This window comes from Rattus norvegicus, chromosome 4 (genome assembly GCF_021556685.1).
Source record: "Rattus norvegicus strain SHRSP/BbbUtx chromosome 4, alternate assembly SHRSP_T2T, whole genome shotgun sequence".
NCBI lineage: Eukaryota > Metazoa > Chordata > Mammalia > Rodentia > Muridae > Rattus > Rattus norvegicus.
In genome coordinates, this window is record NC_141537.1 from 4916626 (window position 1) to 4934107 (window position 17482).

Here is a 17482-nt window from a genome sequence, read left to right on the forward strand (position 1 = left end):
TTTATAACACAGAAGTATGATCTCCATCTTAAACCTCTCATGTGTTTATTGTGTTTTGTGGAGGTAGGTACACAAATGCAACCATGAGAATGTAGAGGTCAGAGGACAACTTGCAACATTCATTTCTCTCCCTCTAAAGTGTCGGGTCCAGAGATCAATCTCAGGTCATCAGGTTAGTGGTAAATGCCTTTACCAGGAAAGCCATCTTATTCTACTTCCTTACACTGTCAGATAAGAAAATTGGATAGTTATTTAATTACACAGTTTGAACATGTATAGAAATATCATCCTGTACCTCCTAGCAGCATTGTACACATATTAAACAATAAAACTTAATTGATAACAAGAAACACATGGATTGTTTTTCATACACATCAAACAGCAAATCACATTCATCTTTATTTAATATTTCATTATTTACAGTCCATTTATTACCCTCTCCTCCCAGTCCCACCTTCCCCAGTTACTCATCACATTCTCCCTCTCCCTTGCCTCAAAGAGTGTGCTCCCCACCTCCCAGATATCTCCTTTCCCTGGGACCTCAAGTCTCTCCAGAATTAGGTGCATCCTCTCTCACTAAGACAAGATTAGACAATCTTATGTATGTGCTGGAAGCCATTGTCCAAGTTGTGTATGCTCCTGGTTGGTGGCTCAGTCCCTGAGTGTTCCCAAGGGTCTGGGTTAGTTGACCTACTGGTCTTCCTATGGGGTTGCCCTCCCCTTCAGCTCCTTCACTCCTTCCCTTAATACCTCCATAGCAGTCCCTGACTTCTGTCCAATGGTTGGGTGTCTGAATCTGTCTCACTCAGCTTCTGGTAATGCCTTTCAGAGGTCAGCCATGCTAGACTCCTGTGTGTAAGATCAGTAATTGTCTCAGGCCCTGCTGCCCCCCAAACCCAATACAAGATGGATTCCAACTTGGGCTGATCACTTTACAGCCTTTCCTTCAGTCTCTTCTAAATTTTTGTCCTTGTAATTCTTTTAGATAGGAACAATTCTGGATCAGAAATTTTGACTGTGGGTTGGTAATCAGTTCCCTTTACTTGGGACCCACTCTATCTACTGGAGGTTGACTCTTTGAGTTCCCTCTCCACACTGTTGCATATTTTGACTAAGATCACTCACATTTAGTCCCAGGAGTCTCTCATATCCCAGGTCTCTGGAACTTTCTAGAAGCACCCACTCCCAACCTTCAACTGCCAGAAACTGGATATTTTCATTTATTCTCCTGGTCCCCTGGGATTTTCTCTTTCTCCCCTCTCCCCAAACCTGATCCTGTCCCCTTCCACCTCCCTTTTTTTTCCTTAAACTTTTAGTGTCTATGGGTCATATCCTGGATATTCTGTACTTTTTGTTTAATTTTCACTTATCAGTGAGTATATACCCATGTTCTGTTTGGTCTGGGTTACGTTAATCAGGATGATATTTTCTAGTTCCATCCATTTGCCTGCAAATTCATGATATCCTTGTTTTTATTAGCTGAATAGTGTTCCATTATGCAAATGAGTCACATTTTCTGTACATATTCTTCAGTTGATGGACATCTGTAAGCTTCCAGGTTCTGGCTATTATAAATAAGGTAAACATAGGCCGTAACATAATGGAGTACATGTCCATGAAATATGGTGTAGCATCTTTTGGGTATATAAACAGGAGTAGTATAGCTGGCTCTTTAGGAAGAACCATTTCCAGTTTTCTCAGGAATCACCAGATTGATTGCCAGAGAGTTTGTACCAGTTTTCAATCCCCCCAGCAGCAGAGGACTGTTTCATTAATAGGCATTTTCTACCTCTATGCCTGTGTTTCCTATATTTCTTTAAGGATATTATTTGTATTCTTCTTGAAGGCCTCTATCAATATAATGGAATGGAATTTTATGTCAGTATATTGCTTTTCACCTATGTTAGGGTATTTAAGGCTTGCTGTGGTGGGAGAGCTGGGTTTCATTGTTGCCAAATTACATTGGCTTCTGTTGCTTGCCACCTGGTCACCTCTGGTGTTAACTGGGCTGGGTGTCTGTGACTAGAGTTGGCCTCCTTGGAGAGCTCTGTGACATGGGTTAGAGCAGGCCTCCTGGAAGACAAGAAGTGCTGTCTCTCAATGAAGGGGAGGGGCTCCTTTGAACTTGGATAGTGCAAGCATCCTGTGTCCCTGGTTAGAGCAATCTTCCGGTATCATTGGCTAGGGCAGTATTCCTGGGAAATTTGTGGGATATGAGAGGGAGCAGGCTGGTCATCTGCCTCATCTTCTTCCTTAGATATGGATTAAGTCATTAGTCATTAATCATAAGTATTATAAGCTTTACTTAGCAAGACAAAATTATGAAGTCTTGAAATTTGGGTCAAATCTTCTATTCTTATTTTTTCCAGATGTGTTACCTATATAGGTTGCTAAATCTCAATAATTTACATTATATCCCATATAATGTGCTCATACGGTTATGAAACATAATTGATTTTTATTTCTGACATTTTATTTTCAACTTGTCGATTTTATTTTGCCATTCACACTTCAAAAAAAATATGCCTCTCGCACTCGAGTGGCAGGTCACCTGCAGGCCAGACACCACCCGGACCTGAAGGGACCCGGCCAACAGTTCTCTGCACACAAATCCCGTGGGAGGAAAAGCTAAATCTTCAGAGGGGCAGACACGCCTGGGAGGCCAGAAATGTGTGCACTCTGCCCACATTTCTTACTCCAGAGAAAAACACCTAAATGCCATCTGGGACCCCGGTGCAGGGGGCCTCCTGGAAAAGGCAGTGCAGGCCCTACTGGTTGCCGCTCTCACGGAGAGCTCAAAAGCAACCAACCATGAGCAACTTCATCTGCAGGACCATAGGTAAGACCAACTTTTCTGCTCCAAGCGACCTGCCTGGTGAACTCAGGCCATAGGCCCACAGGAACAGCTGAAGACCAGTAGACAGGAAAGACTACAGGCCCGAAAGCAAAACACTCTGTTCCCATAACCGGCTGAAAGAAAACAGGTCTACAGCACTCCTGACACACAGGCCCTTAGGACAGTCTAGCCACTGTCAGAAAAGGGAGAACAAGGTATCTCCAGAGACAACGTGATGGGGAGAGGCAAGCTCAGGAACCCAAGCAACAGAAACCAAGACTACATGGCATCATCAGAGCCCAATTCTCCCACCAAAGCAAACACTGAATATCCAAACACACCAGAAAAGCAAGATCTAGATTTAAAATCACATTTGATCATGATGCTGGAGGACTTCAAGAAAGACATAAAGAACTCCCATAGAGAAACACAGGAAAACATAAATAAACAAGTAGACGCCTATAGAGAGGAATCACAAAATCCCCAAAAGAATTCCAGGAAAACACAATCAAACAGGTGAAGGAATTAAAAATTGAAATAGAAGCAATAAAGAAAGCAAAAAGGGAAACAACCCTGGATATAGAAAACCAAAGGAAGAGACAAGGAGCCATAGATACAAGCATCACCAGAATACAAGAGATAGAAGAGAGAATCTCAGGAGCAGAAGATTCCATAGAAATCATCAACACAACAGTCAAAGATAATGTAAAACAGAAAAATCTACTGGTCCAAAAGATACAGGAAATCCAGGACTCAACAAGAAGATCAAACCAAAGGATAATAGGTATAGAAGAGAGTGAAGACTCCCAGCTCAAAGGATCAGCAAATATCTTCAACAAAATCATAGAAGAAAACCTCCCTAACCTATAGAAACAGATGCCCATAAACATATAAGAAGCCTACAGAACTCCAAATAGATTGGACCGGAAAAGAAAATCCTCCTGTCACATAATAGTCAAAACACCAAATACAGAAAATAAAGAAAGAATAATAAAAGCAGTAAGGGAAAAAGGTCAAGTAACATATAAAGGCAGACCTATCAGAATCACACCAGATTTCTCACCAGAGTCTACGAAAGCCAGAACATCCTGGACAGATGTCATACAGACCCTATGAAAACACAAATGCCAGCCCAGGTTACTGTATCCAGCAAAATTCTCAATTAACATAGATGGAGAAACCAAGATATTCCATGACAAAACCAAATTTACACAATATCTTTCTCCAAATCCAGCCCTACAAAGGATAATAAATGGTAAAGCCCAACATAAGGAGGCAAGCTACACCCTAGGAAAAGCAAGAAACTAATCGTCTTGGCAACAAAACGAAGAGAAGAAAAGCACACAAACATAATCTCATATCGAAATATGAAAATAACAGGAAGCAATAATCACTATTTCTTATTATCTCTCAAAATCAACGGTCTCAACTCCCCAAAAAAAGACATAGATTAACAAACTGGATACTCAACGAGGACCCTGCATTCTGCTGCCTACAGGAAACACATCTCAGAGAAAAAGACAGACACTACCTCAGAGTGAAAGGCTGGAAAACAAATTTCAAAGCAAATGGTCTGAAGAAGCAAGCTGGAGTAGCCATTCTAATATCGAATAAAATCGATTTTCAACTGAAAGTCACCAAAAAAGATAAGGAAGAACACTTCATATTCATTAAAGGAAAAATCCACCAAGATGAACTCTCAATCCTAAATTCTCCAAATACAAGGGCGCTTATGTACATAAAAGGAACCTTACTAAAGCTCAAAGCACACATTGTACCCCACACAATAATAGTAGGAGATTTTAACACCCCACTCGCATAAATGGACAGATCATGGAAACAGAAATTAAACAGAGACATAGACAGACTAAGAGAAGTCATGAACCAAATCGACTTAACAGATATTTACAGAACATTCTATCCTAACACCAAAGGATATACCTTCTTCTCACTGCCTCCAAAATTGGTACTTTATCCAAAATTGACCATATAATTGGTCATAAAACAGGCCTCAACAGATACAGAAATATAGAAATAATACCATGCATCCTATCAGACCACCACGGGATAAAGCCAGTCTTCAATAAAAATAAGGGAAGAACGCCCACATATACATGCAAGTTGAACAATGATCTATTCAATGATAACCTGGTCAAGGAAGAAATAAAGAAAGAAATCAAAGACTTCTTAGAATTTAATGAAAATGAAAGTACAGCATATCCAAACTTATGGGACACAATGAAACCTGTGCTAAGAGGAATACTCATAGCTCTGAGTGCCTGCAGGAAGGAACAGGAGAGAGCATATATCAGCAGCTTGAAAGCACACCTAAAAGCTCTAGAATAAAAAGAAGCAAATACACCCAGGAGAAGTAGAAGGCAGGAAATAATCAAACTCAGAGCTGAAATCAACCAAGTAGAAACAAAAAGGACCATACAGAAAATCAACAGAACCAAAAGTTGGTTCTTGGAGAAAATCAACAAGATAGATAAACCCTTAGCTAGACTAACGAGAGGAAACAGAGAGTGTGTCCAAATTAACAAAATCAGAAATGAAAACGGAGACATAACTACAGAATGAGAGGAAATTCAAAAATCATCAGATCCTACTACAAAAGCCTATGTTCAACAAAACTTGAAAATCTGCAGGAAATGGACAATTTCCTAGACAGATAACAGGTACTGAAGTTAAATCAGGAAAAGATAAACCATTTAAACAACCCCATAACTCCAAAAGAAATAGAAGCAGTCAATAAAGGTCTCCCAACCAAAAACAGCCCAGGTCCAGATGGGTTCAGTGCAAAATTCTATCAGACCTTCATAGAAGACCTCATACCAATACTATCCAAACTACTCCACAAAATTGAAACAGATAGAGTGCTACTGAATTCCTTCTATGAAGCCACAGTTACTCTTATGCCCAAACCACACAAAGAACCAACAAAGAAAGAGAACCTCAGACCAATTTCCCTTATGAATATCGACGCTAAAATACTCAATAAAATTCTGGCAAACTGAATCCAAGAGCACATCAAAACGATCATCCACCATGATCAAGTAGGCTTCATCCCAGGCATGCAGGGATGGTTTAATATACAGAAAACCAACAATGTAATCCTTTATATAAACAAACTGAAAGGAGGAAACCACACGATCATTTCATTAGATGCTGAGAAAGCATTTGACAGAATTCAACACCCCTTCATGATAAAAGTCCTGAAAAGAATAGGAATTCAAGGCCCATACCTAAAATTAGTAAAAGCCATTACAGCAAACCAGTAGCTAACATTAAACTTAATGGAGAGAAACTTGAAGCAATCCCACTAAAATCAGGGACTAGACAAGGCTGCCCACTCTCTCCCTACTTATTCAATATAGTTCTCGAAATCCTAGCCAGAGCAATCAGACAACAAAAGAAGATCAAAGGTATACGGATTGGAAAGGAAGAAGTCAAAATATCACAATTTGCAGACAATATGTTTGTATACTTAAGTGATTCCAAAAGTTCCACAAGAGAACTGCTAAAGCTGATAAACAACTTCAGCAAAGTGGCTGAGTATAAAATTAACTCAAATAAATCAGTAGCCTTCCTCTAAACAAAAGAGAAATAAGCCGAGAAATTAATTAGGGAAACGACACCCTTCATAGTAGTCACAAATAATATAAAATACCTCGGTGTGACTTTAACCAAGCAAGAGAAAGACCTGTGTGATAAGAACTTCAAGTATCTGAAGAAAGAAATTGAAGAAGATCTCAGAAGATGGAAAGATCTCCCATGCTCATGGATTGGCAGGATTAATATAGTAAAAATGGCCATTTTACCAAAAGTGATCTACAGATTCAATGCAATCCCAATCAAAATACCAATCCAATTCTTCAGAGGGTTAGACAGAACAATTTGCAAATTCATCTGGAATAACAAAAAACCCAAGATAGCTAAAACTATCCTCAACAATAAAAGGACTTCCAAGGGAATCACTATCCCTGAACTCAAACAGTATTACAGAGCAATAGTGATAAAAAACTGCATGATGGAGTTGAGGATTTAGCTCAGTGGTAGAGTGCTTGCCTAGCAAGCCCAAGGCCCTGGGTTCAGTCCTCAAATCCAAAAAAACAAAAAACAAAAAAACAAAAAACAAAAAACAAAAAAACAAAAAAACAAAAAAACAAAAAAACAAAAAACAAAAAACAAAAAGAACCAAAACTGGATTATATCAGTAGAGAGACAAATGGATAGACCAGTGGAATAGAATCGATGACCCAGAAATGAATTCACACACCTATGGTAACTTGATTTTTGACAAAGGAGCCTAAACCATCCAATGGAAAAAAGATAGCATTTTCAGCAAATGATGCTGGTTGAACTGGAGGTCAGCATGTAGAAGAATGCAGAAAGATCCATACTTATAAGCCTCTACAAAGGTTAAGTCCAAGTGGATCAAGGACCTCCACATCAAACCAGATACACTCAAACTAATAGAAGAAAAAGTGGGAAAGCATCTCGAATACATGGGCACTGGAGAAAATTTCCTGAACAATACACGAATGGCTTATGCTCGAAGATCAAGAATTGACAAATGGGATCTCATAAAACTGCAAAGTTTCTGTCAGGCAAAGGACATTGTTTTTAGGACAAAACAGCAACCAACAGATTGGGAAAAGATCTTTACCAATCCTACAACAGATAGAGGGCTTATATCCAAAATATACAAAGAACTCAAGAAGTTAGACTGCAGGGAAACAAATAACCCTATTAAAAGATGGGGTCCAGGGGTTGAGGATTTAGCTCAGTTGTAGAGCACTTGCCTAGTAACTGCAAGGCCCAGGGTTCAGTCCTCAGCTCCGAAAAAAAGAAAAAAAGAAAAAAAATGGAGTTCAGAGCTAAACAAAGAATTCACAGCTGAGGAATGCCAAATGCCTGAGAAACACCTAAAGAAATGTTCAACATCTTTAGTCATAAGGGAAATGCAAATCAAAACAACCCTGAGATTTCACCTCACACCAGTCAGAATGACTAAGATCAAAAACTCAGGTGACAGGAAATGCTGGCGAAGATGTGGAGAAAGAGGAAAACCCCTCCATTGTTGGTGGGATTGCAGACTGGTACAACAATTCTGGAAATCATTCTGAAGATTCCTCTGAAAATTGGACATCGAACTACCTGAGGACCCAGGTATACCTCTCTTGGGCATATACCCAAAAGATGCCCCAATGTATAACAAAAACATATGCTCCACTATGTTCATAGCAGCCTTATTTATAATAGCCAGAAACTGGAAAGAACCCAGATGCCCTTCAACAGAGGAATGGATACAGAAAGTGTGGTACATCTACACAATGGAATATTACTCACCTATCAGAAACAATGACTTTATGAAATTCATAGGCAAATGGATGGAAGTGGAAAATATCATCCTGAGTGAGGTAACCCAATCACAGAAAAAGACACATGGTATGCAATCATTGATAAGTGGATATTAGCCCAAATGCTTGAATTACCCTAGATGCACAGAACACATGAAACTCAAGAAGGATGACCTAAATGCAAATGCTTCACTTCTTCTGTAAAAGGGGAACAAGGATACCCTTGGGAGAGAATAGGAAGGCAAAGTTTAGAACAGAGGCAGAAGGAACACCCATTCAGAGCCTTCCCCATATGTGGCCCATACATATACAGCCACGCAATTAGATAAGATGGATGACACAAAGAAGTGGAGGCTGACAGGAACTGGATGTAGATCTCTCCTGAGAGACACAGCCAGAATACAGCAAATACATAGGCGAATGACAGCAGCAAACCACTGAACTGAGAGACGGTACCCCATTTGAAGGAATCAGAGAAAGGACCTGAAGAGCTTGAAGGGGCTCGAGACCCCATGTAAACAACAATGCCAATCAACCAGAGCTTCCAGGGACTAAGCCACTACCCAAAGACCATACCTTGACTGACCCTTGGCTTCATCCTCATAGGTAGCAATGAATAGCCTAGTAAGAGCACCAGTGGAAGGGGAAGCCCTTGTTCCTGCCAAGACTGAACCCCAAGTTAAGGTGATTGTTAGAGGGAGGGTGGTACTCAGGGGAGGATGGGGAGGGGAACACCCATATAGAAGGGGAGAGGTGGGGTTAGGGAGATATTGGCCAGGAAACGGGGAAGGGGAATAACAATCAAAATGTAAATAAGAAATACTCAAGTTAATAAAGATGGAAGAAAAAAAAGAAACCCAGTAAAATAATGTCCTGTTTTATTTTTAAGATGGGTTGACTATTAAAAAGGTTTTGTCATTTTGTATTAAAAAAATAAGGGCTGGAGAGATGGCTTAGTGGTTAAGAGCACTGACTGCTCTTCCAGAGGTCCTGAGTTCAATTCCCAGCAATCACATGGTGGCTCACAGCCATCTGTAATCTGATTTGATTCCCTCTTCTGGTATGTCTGAAGACAGCAGCAGAGTACTTATAAAATAAACAAATAAATCTTTAAAAAAATAAAAATAAACCTTGATGCCAGTCTAAAAAAAAATATAGAATTCCTCAGTTTCTGGTGATGCAGAACAGCAAATTCATCACACATCTCTGTGGAAAGAAAATTTTAGGCACACATACACTTCTGTTCAGTTGGGGAAAGATTTCTCCATAAATCAGCCATGCTAACATTCTCTTTATTCATGAGAATTAATGATTTGGAAAAATGGATCTTTTCCTGTTCATGATATATTTAGAAATATTTTCTCTAATGGTGTAAATCTGCACTAGTTTATCTACTGATTCTCAGTTTTGCACAGACGGCACTTTAGTGAAGAACAAATGTCACCTGTACCATAGCTACAGAAAGGAAGGATCATGGCAGCAATGGGAAGGGCATCCATTTGGATAACTGAATTCTACCACATTGATATACTAATTTACACCAAGACCGAAGATATATGTAAGTCAAATCATCTAGCAAAAAATTCTTGAGGCAGTGTCTCATCTTCCACATAGAACTAACCAAATATGCTTGAGTGACCACTGAGACATAGATCACAGATTTCTTCCCCTCTGAGCTTGCAAGAATGTATCACCACATCTGTATTTAATTTTGTACTTTTAAAAAATTTTGTAATTATATTTAAGTACAGAAAACTTAAGTGTACATTTAACCCAGTTTAGTGTCAAGTTCCTTAGTCTTTGCCTTTTCCAACTTGGCAATGCAAGTCACAGACTTAGGACCCAGGACGTTGAATCCCCAGTGGCGGCGGATCTTGTCATATCTGTCATTATAATTGATCCTAATAGCTTCCACCAGCTTAGCCAGAGCACCCTTGTCTTCCGAGTTAACCTGTGTGAATACAGTAGTGGTGCATGTCTTCCTGTGGACCAGGCACCCCAGACTGGCTTTTCCTTTGATGATGCAGTAGGGCACCCCCATCTTTCAAAAAAGGGCTGGCAGGAAAACCACCAGCTCAATGGGGTCTACATCATGGGCAATCACCACCAGCTGAGCCTTCTTGTTCTCCACCAAGGTGGTGACTGTATTGACCCCTGCTCCTAGGACAAGTGGTATCTTAGTTGAGATGTCCCCTTTACCAGCAGCTTTCTTCTCAGCGTGGGCCAGCAGCCTTTGTTTCTTCTCCTGCTTTGTCTCTGGCCTGTACTTGTGGGCAAGCTTAAGCAGCTGAGTCACTGTTTGCCTGTCCAGGGCCTGGGTGAACTGGTTGATGGCAGGAGATATTTTGAGCTGCTGATAGAAGATGCCTCTTGCTGTAGCCTGAGGTAGCAGGGCCATTGACGAAGCATGTGAGATCTCTTTTGGGCTGGATGTCCTGTCCAATGGCGAAGTGCTTAGGCCTTTTCTCAAACAAAGGATTGACCAAGTTTTTGGCCTCCTGTTTCTTGACCACGGTGAGGGCTGGGGCCACCTTCTTCCCCTTGGCCTTCTTTCCTTTGGGCATCTTTCTTGGCTGGAGGAGAGAGCAATTTTGTACTTTCATAATTTAATTAATATATATGTGAGATGGTGCTATCTGAGACTAGAAGAGAATATCCAATTTCCCTGGGAATGTAGTTATAGTCATTTGTGAGACAGCTGACCTGGAAGCAAGTGAGATCTCTAGGACAGCTCAAAAAAACCTAATTGTGGGGGGTGGGGGAGAGTCCGCTATCCATAAGTTTTTAACATGTTTTCTTGTAGCATCAAACTCAAGTTCTCAGTCTAGACAGATATTCACTTTACCAAATAATCTACTACCCCTTATATAGAATATAAGATATGAATAGAACACTATCAAGCTTAAGATAGTTACCATGAGTTACAGATTTCTTCACAACCACTTAGACATAGTAGGGATTGGCATGCTTATAGCTGTTCATGAACTTGAATTTTCTAGAGATAGTACTCATTAAAAAAATAACATTTGTGTTAAAATATTCTACAAATTTTAGCTTGTATAAATTAAAATTTAAGTAATACTTATATTTGTTTATTTGTATGTGTGTGGATGCACTTGAACCAAACCATGTTTGTTGGAGGTCAGAGGACAACTTGTACTCAGTTCGACTATTCCTCCATGTTGCTCGTGAGGATAAACCATGGGCACTATCAGGTCCGCAGGCTTGGCAGAAGCACTGAGCAAACTTTACCGCACTATGAATACATTTTTTAATTAGATTTTTTGTTAAAGTTTGCATGCATGTGTTTGTGTCTGTGTCTCTGTGCCTGTATGAGTTCATCACACATATCCTGGAATGCAAGAAGAGGCATAACATCCTTTGTACCTGAAACAGGCCGTTGTAATCAGCCTGATATATGTGCTCTGAGCCAACTGCAGTTCTCTGCAATAGCAGTAAGTGCTCATAGATGCTGATCCAATTATCTACAACCTTATAAATATATTTGATAAGTATTCTTATCAAAAAGGCAATCATGAATACACAGATGTTTGTGTGTGTGTGTGTGTGTGTGTGTGTGTGTGTGTGTGTGTGCATGTTCCACTGAAAATTTGGAATGAGGTTTTCATTCCTCAAGTTCTTTAGAAATAAAAATTTCTGCTAAGAAAATCATTAGCTCAAAAGATAATGAAAGTAACATAAATTATTTAGCTCTTTCAAGTATGAAAATCATTTTAATTCAACTGAGCAATTCTGTGCTCAATATACACTAGTTGTCTCAGAGGGCTGGAAAAATTCTGTTACATTCATTTTGTACATAAAAGTCCATGTCTATGGAAACTATTTTCTGACTTTTAAATCAAACATTGAATTTCTGAAAATAATTCTTACTACCAAAATTCTGGCTTTAGCAGAGCAAAGTTTACAACTAGTCAAAGTGGATTATATTACACTGCAGTGTGAATGAAAAACTCAGCAGGAGAAATAGATTCTTTTTTGTTTCAAAACTGTTGATCCTGGCTGTAGTGTCACTGGGAAATTTCACTATATCTGTGTATCACACTGCATAGTAGGGTGAGACGATATTATCGAAATGGATATTATGTAATTGTTTTTAGCAGACATTTGCTTATTTCTTTTTTTTTTTTTTTTTGGTTCTTTTTTTCGGAGCTGGGGACCGAACCCAGGGCCTTGTGCTTCCTAGGCAAGTGCTCTACCCAGTGGTAAATCCCCAACCCCGCTTATTTCTTGTAGTATAAATATTATTTGGGGGTTTCTACACCACCTTAGATCATTTAGTTCCCAAATAAAAGACACAAAACCTTCATATTTATTGTAAGACTTAGTAGCATTAAAGCTGGGTAGATATCAGCTCTCTATTATGTCTACTACCCTATCAATAACTCGGAGATATAACTTTCCATGATTCAGGTAGGCTACTCTTACTCCAAATGGCCAACCCTCATGCCCATGTTCTCATGAACCATCTACTTCATGGCATCTCCTTCTTTCTTCTTCTCTCTGATCTCCTCCTCATGGTCTCTGCATCAGACTTCAAGCCCAGGAACTGCAGCTCTGCCTGCCTCTCTTCAGCTCAGCTACAGACTGTAGGCATCTTTATTCATACAATAGTTTTAAACTAATGAGGAACGTTATATTACCATCAGTTGGTGCATGTGAGGATCTCCACATCCCTGGGATCAAACAGATTTTGTGGTAGTATTTAACATCATACATAGCAACAGAACACACATCAACAATTAGCAGTTTACCACTGTCACTATTTTTTCATTATTTATGTTTCATTCTTCTTCATTTGGTGGTGTGTGTATAAGAATTTAGTGATTCAGACTTTATCTAGTTTCTGGTGCGAAATCAGGAAGGCTGAATAGTTAATTGAAATTGTCATTGAGAACAGTATACCATACAGGTAAGATGTTTGCCACCAAACCTGGCAGTTTTTTGATTCCTAGTTCTTCTACGGTGGAAGGGAAGCACTAACACCACAAACTATATTCTGTCTTGTATATAAGATCAATATACATATACTAACACTTTCATAGGCATACAAAAATAAGAATAATGTTAACAAAGTAAGATTGACATAAAAATGTAAGCAAACCAGGATATAAGGTCAAAATATGAGCAGAGTGCTGATTCAATGCTGCCATCTTAAAATTTTCTCATAATGAACTTAGCTGAGCTAATTAAACTGTGTAACCTTAAATGATTATATAAGCTGTATATTTCTGCTGGTCTGGGCTCTTCACATTCCTCCTGCGTGAGGACCGTGTCAAGCCCCAGTGCATTGGTATCCCAAAGTAAACGTCTTGTTTTTCCATCAAGACTGAGTCCCACATGTTTGTGGGGTGCTGGGTGTCCTCAGGATTGGAGCAAGAGTCTCCTTGGTCTGAGGGTCTTTCAAAACATATCAGATCCCAGCTGTACCTCATTAAACTTAGAAGAAGATGATAATGAGCTCCAAAGAAACTCCATTGAGAGCTGTCTTCATTTGTGGCAAGCTAGCCCCTGGGCAAAGAAAGTGCCCAAACTTAATCGGCAGACAGAATGCCATCCAGAAAAAAAAAGAAATCAAAATGAAAACAAATGCATGGAACTTGATTGCCAAGCTTTGCCAATACAGGGTAAGCAAATCCTTGGTAATTCCTGCTTCACATAAGCTTTGTCAGATACTTTGAACAAGAGAGCTGAAGACAGTGCTCCAATGTCTTAGAATACTTTGAAGTGGTCTCCACAGCCAACTGTCTGCCATTTTTAAAACTTTGAAAGTGTTTGTCTGCACTTCCTACTTAATCAGGAAATATTTCTTCTTAGTTGACTGTTCGGTTTGAATACAAGATAATCATAGTCTCAATAAAAGCTTAAGTTGTTATATTTAAGAAGATTTATTAGACCTAAAAAGATGGTGTTAGGTTGTTAATGCAAGTTAGGATAAAATGTGATTTAGATCCAGAACTCTGAACTCACCAGGACAGGATAGATAATAGGATATTTTTCTTAATTACCACATACTATGGACTTGACATTGCAAATATATATCACACCTTATAACTATTATAATTTTTATAATTTTATTCAATTTATATTAGAAAAAGAGACATTTATTGTACTTCAAAGGGGGATTATTGAGAGAATATCTAATATCGATATGACTATGGCACTTGTTAATAATAAATCTGACGGCTTATTATTTAGGTGGTAAATAAGAAGTGGGAAATCTAGGAGAAATAATAATTCTGAGATAGAATGCGGCAGGAGATACACCTTGGAAGACGTGAGGAGAGAGACACATAGTACCTGAACATGGTTAAGTGGGCATGTTACAGAATGTAGGTTAAAATAAGTCAGTTATTCTAAATTGTGATCTACTTAGAGAAGAGCCTCAAGGTATTTGTAAATATATCTTGAGTCTGAGTCTTAGTTCTCAGAGCATGGCGCTGTGTGGAAGAACTGGATCAAACTGCTACATTATATTGTTCATGAGTTTTAAGTCAAGCTAAGTTTACAGGGGATATTGTCTAAGCACATACTCAAATAATAAATTATAGATGCCATAAGTTGTCAAAGTTATGATTTTTGTAGTAGAATCATGCCTCATATTTGAGTTGAGGTCTTGCAGTTGATTTGGTAAACTAACCTGAAATTAACTAAATGAATGTATTTGAATTTAATTGATAAATTATTGATATTTATGTCCATGGAAATGATTGAAGGGATAACTTTGTATGGTATACTGTAGAAAAACTCAGAATACAAGTCATTACAGCGGATTTAAACTTTCTTTTCCCAGATTTCAAGTTGTATTAAAATACTTACAATAATAAAAAAAGCATATTATTGAAATAATAGACACATTGATCAATGTATAGAATTGAAGACTCACATCCAGATGTAACTCCATACAGGTAAAAACACCTTGTTTGTGACAAAGCAAACAAAATTACACACTGGGGAAAAAGTCAGCTTATTGGCAGACAGATGGTGTGAATAGCAGCATACAGAGAAATAAAAATAGATCCATATCTCTCACCCTGAACACAACTCAACTCCAAAGGGATCAAGGACCGCACTCAAGTCACTGAAAGACCAAAAGCCCTGAACCTGACCTCTTTTTTTCTTTTTTCCTTTTCTTTTCTTTCTTTCTTTGTTTTTTGACTCTGTATTTGTGAATCCAAAATTCAGGTTAACAGACTGGATGTTTTCCTATCCTGAGTCTCACTGGTCACAGAGCTTCCCACAATGCCTTCTTCCAACACCTCCCACCAGCAGCTGCACAGATGTTGGCTGACCTGCTTCGTGGACACCAGGATACATCCTCAATTTTTCCCTCTGCTCATCAAAATGTGAAAGTTCACGGTCTGTAGCTTTCCTGCCATAGATGTCCAAGTGGAAAGATTTCAGGATGCTGGAGGAGTTGTGGGTGCCTATGCGGCTCATTTCTCCTGTCATGTCAGGATGCTGGAGGTGTTGTGAGTGCCTATGCGGCTCATTTGTTTGTTTTCTGGGATTTTCCTTTGCGTGTTTGCTTTCTGAGATAAGGTGTTACAAGCTCAGTCTGGCCTCAAACACACTGATGTAGCCAAAGATGACCTTGAGCACTTTGCTCCTCCTGCTTCCACCCTCCAAGAGCTAGGAATATAAGAATGCCATGTATCCTTGCTCTTTGCTTTGGGGACTATGGAGATGGCCCAGATTGGGATACTTCTCTCTCAAGTGTTCTTATTTCACCTGCCCGGGGTTGGAGTTTGCCAGACACTTGCTCCTGCAATCTCAGAGTCAGTCTGCTCACCAGGAGGATGCATTAGATAACTTGATCACTTTTCTTTCATCAGGGTTGTTATTAGTTCTTTAAAATCTGTTCGAGTCTCAGCCTGATTGTTCTCCTGTGAGCTGACTTTTAAAACAGCAAAAAACAAAAACAAAACAATACAAACAAACAAAAACTTTAGAGTTTTACATTTCTCTGGGCCTTAAATGAGTATCCCCAAATACCAGCACTTTCCTAGCTCTTAATCTCATCAGAATCCTCATGAGCTCTCACCTTTCTCTGCAGTTGAAGGTAGATAGTAAGAACCAGGGAGTAGTCTGAAGGAATGTCACAGAGTCACTGTATGCAATGCTCCCTACTCTGCAGAAGGTTAGCTGCCACTTCTAGGGACATCATTGGAATGCACTGGGTGGCACATAAATAATTAAGGGGTGACTTTTAATTAAGGCTTTGTAGTGAAAACGGCTTTGTGCATCATTAAGAGCTTTTGAATAACTAACTTTGATGCTCTCTTTTCAACCTGAACTTGTCATCCCTGGAAACTGCACAAATAGTGAGTTTTAACAGCTTTGGTCTTTTGATGATACCAGAGACTCACTTCTTTCTTGTGAATGAATGCTTTGTGAAAAATCAGGAATCTGTTGAGGTGGCCAGCACTTCTCCTTTCAGGGAGATGATGGTATTCGTTATTCTTCTCATTGCTGTTACAACATATTCGACTAAATCAACTCATCCATGGTTTGTTTGTAGTGGCCAGTTAGGACACCAGACTCATGGAGGAGGGGAAGGCAGGCCAGTCAGAGCAGCTCTGGCTATGGTGACAGGAGCCTGAGGCAGCTTACTTCTGGTTCTCTCTGTCTGCTCTGGATTTCTGTTACAAGATGTGATCTTGCAGCTTTTCGTCCTGCTTTGATACTTCCTAGCCATGATGAAGTCTTCTCCCTCTGGAACTAAATAAGACAAATTATCCTGTAATTATCCATCCCTCATAAGATATTCATAGCTACCTGTGGGCTATTTAATGCCACACACAATCTGGATCATCTTTGTCTTCCTCCATCTTCCTTCCATCCTCTGTGAATTTAAACTTTTACAATCAATGGTTGCACTCAATGGTCTCAACACAACATTGGTTGAATGTATAAGGGAGAGAAACAGGGTGTGTCTGTGTTTGTGTGCGCACACATGTGTGGTGTTTAAGCTCTTTCTTGTGTTGTTTCTTTTCGGCTATTTTGGGGACTGTGTAAACGTGAATAGCTTTTCTTACACATTTTGTCAAAAACAAGTTTAAGCAAAGATTCTTCTGGTAAGAAAAATGCTCATGCTATTTTCAGTGAAAGATTTAATAATGCCTCAGGTCATAATTGAAAGTATACTATATAAGAAGTGGAGAGATCACTTGGTAGTTGACAGTGCTTGCAGCTTTTCACTGGACTCTAGTTCAGTTTGTAGCAAACACACTTAGTGGATAGTAACAGTATGTAACTTCAACTG

At 39.3% G+C, this 17482-nt stretch overlaps 1 pseudogene; it reads right to left on the bottom strand.

Annotated features, from left to right (window-relative positions):
• Positions 1-9967: 9967 nt before the first annotated feature.
• On the bottom strand, positions 9968-10787 carry LOC148006221 (large ribosomal subunit protein eL8 pseudogene; annotated as a pseudogene).
• Positions 10788-17482: the final 6695 nt, after the last annotated feature.